General features: G+C 38.9%; 1 pseudogene; it reads right to left on the bottom strand.

The window, feature by feature from the left end:
- Positions 1-2,351: 2,351 nt before the first annotated feature.
- On the bottom strand, positions 2,352-2,758 carry LOC144761857 (small ribosomal subunit protein uS8 pseudogene; annotated as a pseudogene).
- Between the last annotated feature and the right edge of the window lie 761 nt (positions 2,759-3,519).

The raw sequence follows: 3,519 nt of genomic DNA, 5'->3' as shown, positions 1-3,519 counted from the left end.
CATGGCAATCAGTCACTGCCAGACAAGAGAAGAAACTTAACATCAGCATGGGTAATGTGCCCACCCAGACACTAATATGATCTGTCAACAAGTGGTGTCCTAAGAGAAGCCCCCCTCACCATCTGGGGCTGCATGCAGCCCCTCCTTAACTCCAGAGGCTTCATTCCATTCAGGGCCTCCAGCTGCAACCCCTGCCCATGTATCACCTCCTTCTCCCAGTGCCCGCTCAGAAGAACTAGACTCAGGGGAAATTTCTGCCCCCAAGTCTGTATATCCCTCTTGTGCATACCATTCCCTTCCCCCTGAATAGGTGTCCTTGGCTTCTCCCAAGGAGGCCTCGAGGACAATCAGAGAGGTTTAGTGAGATATCTCTCAGAATATCAGGGACTTAGTTGCTGGGGTTGCAATACTCTGAGAATAGTCATTGAACAGCTCCAAACTTTATATGGCCTTATGACCTCCTTCAAAGCAGGTCATATCTTTTGCCCATCCTTAACTTCCCAGTATGCCCTGTATTCCATACTACACCTCTCTTTCATTCTTCCTGTGTGATGTCTGGTCCTGCCACGGCCATCCACTTGATGTCCATATCTGAGGAGGAATTGAACTTATTGTGAAGACCGGGAATGGAGATAGCCAGGAACGTAAGGCCCTAAGCCATGAGTATGTTCACAACAAACCCTTTCTCTTCAGGATTTGACTTTATTTTTATAAATCTTCTAATGCAGTGGATCTTAACTTGTTGTTCTAGGAGCAACTGGTCACAAAACGAATTAACTGAATAATAAAGTATATATAGAAGTTTTTGCAGCTAATATATGTGAAGAAATTAAGTTGGTATCATTATCTCAATTCATGAAAGCAGCACAAGTAAAGCAAACAGAATCTAGTATGGAGTATTGGTAGCCTCAACCGAAACAGCAATGGTATCTACTGACAAAATAAGAGCATAGCTGAGGAGCAAAAAAGACACAGTTATATCCTATAGTTTGGCATATTGATTTGTATTTTAGAAATAAAAATAGATTTTGAAAAGTTCCATCTTTCCCATTAAAATTAAAATTTAGTTTTTCATGTTTTTTGTATTTGTGAATTTAAAAAAGTCCCTCATTTGGGTCTCTGTTTGAAGCATTTTTATAGTGTTTTGAGGTTCAAGTCAAAGAAAATGCTTAAAGACAGTGTAATTGACTTCCAGTAGTTATTCACTGAGTGTCAACGGTGGTCAGAAAGATACAAACCGCTGTTCTAATGCTTCCAAAATTCAACCCCTCTAGACTCGGTAGAAGAGCACTTTAGGGTCAGGTAGTTTTAACCTAAAACAGCTTGTCTCTTCATTCTGATTTGCTAAAGTTCAGGAAAGCTCTAAAAATCTGGTGTTAAAAATAATAAGCATGTTGTTGCATCACAAACAGGACTGCTGACATCTATTATCACTAGGACGCCATCCTAGGCAACAGAGATTTAGAAATCTAATAATATTAATAATATTAATAATATTACAAATAATTTGTGTCTGTGGACTCTAGTTTTTGAACTTATTATGAAGTATTGACTGTTTTCTTCCCCTTTGTATATATACTGGTTCTGTTGATATTTCCTGACATGCTATTCTTTGCCCAACCCCTTTTACTGCAGCATTTCCCCTTAAGCTTAAGAATCCATTTTAAAACTCACACAACAGTCCCGTTCTTATTTTTACAAAACTTACTGTATAATGCATTTTATGTCAGCTAAAAGGAAACGTTTAATTAGTTAAAATATGTTTTTCATATCAAAATGTAGGTTATAAATGCATTACACTTTGAAAGTCAACAAAAAATAAAACATGTATAACACTTTTTATGTAATGAATCCAACATTAAACATTCAAACAGATGAATGTTTGACACAGGTTTGTTAACCAAAAAGTGTACAGATTTTTATTAATTGAAAATGCTTACAGTGACTATGTTAGTGGAAATGATGGAAAGGTTAAATAGTTGAATTGAGGGGTTTCTCCTGCTACTCCGCCTATGCAATGTGGTGGGTATATGATTGAGACTGTTCTTGTGTTTTGGATGGATGAGTTGGAGGTGGTTGAGGTGATGGCATAGTAAATTTAAGTGGTGGAGGCAGCGTAGGTGTTACAGGTATAGGTGGTGCAGGTGCAGGTGGTGACAAAGGTATGAAGTTGGCAGGGGTTGTATCCCTCTGACATTGAGGTGCCTCTGTTGAATCTCATTCCTGTGCTGGCCATGAAGATTAAGATCAGCATTTTTTGCCTATTGCATCTGTCATCTTCATGGCCAAACTGGTGCCTTACACTCCTTTCCCTTAATTTTTTACAATGTATTAGTCCGCCTTTTTACATTCTAGAAAAAGAATCCCATAATTTTGCCTTCTGTAAGTTTTCGCCTAGCTTCTTCGTGGTCCATGATGCCAGTGACGGGGTGAGAACAGTGTACCCAAACTGACGAGATGGCAACAGATTGTTCTGCCACTTTTCCAGATGCTTCAGTTGCACATCAAAACGTGGACCAATTACGCGACACTTGTTTAGTCTGCGAGTGAGGTTCACAACAATTTTCCCAGCTCAGTGATCATCAATGATTTCAAATTCACCAATCTAACCATGTTTCATCATCACAGTTACGAAACGCATGATCACTTTGGAGCATGGCCTGATCAGAGCATGGCTGATCAGAACCTGGCGTTTTCCAAGTTTTTCTGCATTGTTAATGCTTTTCAGAGCATCTGCAAGAACATTCATGAGCACCATGGTGTAGATGTGAATGAGGCAAGAATAAGCCCAGCTACTCCCCGGAACGTAATGAAATAATAAGATGTTCTTGCTGCATCTTTGACATGTCTTGGTAACATTCCACAATGTTATTCAAGGTATGGGTCTGCCTGTCAATCATATGAGGGAGTCCTTTAAGACTGGCAGCTATCTCAACGAGAGTTGTCCCCATAGCAAGAATATTCTCCCACACATATGGCTGAGGTTTTTCAAACTGGTCCTCCTCCTCCTCTTCTTGTTGAGCAGTACTGGCCACTGATATTGTAGCTTGGAGGATGATTGGATTCTTTCATCAGATTGTATGCTGTTCTCTGCTTGTATAAAGAACAGCTTAATCATCCAGAGCAATGTTCCCAGTGCTTGGAAGACATTTTCAATAGATGAAATACATCATATCCTGTTTTCAGTCTAAATTTCAACATAGTACTTTATTAAACATTGGTCAGCAAATAAATAACAAAGTTAGTACCATCTGAACATAAGTCAAGGTATGCAATTAAGAACTGATCCATGTGTGGAATTCTCATATTTCAACAATATGATCTCACCTGTTACAGAGATTAACTTTTTAGAAATCTCCTTTGAGGTCAGCTGAAACTAGGTCTTTGTAGTTGGTGTTTCCAAAGTATCTTCAGATCCAACAGCTATAGAGATGAGAATTAGGTTCAACTGATATTGTAAATCTACAGAAATGATCACTGCCAAAAATGCTGACACATTAGAGATATGCACATGAAAAT

The sequence above is a fragment of the Lissotriton helveticus genome, chromosome 6 (assembly GCF_964261635.1).
Source record: "Lissotriton helveticus chromosome 6, aLisHel1.1, whole genome shotgun sequence".
Taxonomy (NCBI): Eukaryota; Metazoa; Chordata; class Amphibia; order Caudata; family Salamandridae; genus Lissotriton; species Lissotriton helveticus.
This window is presented reverse-complemented; position numbering and strand designations above follow the sequence as displayed.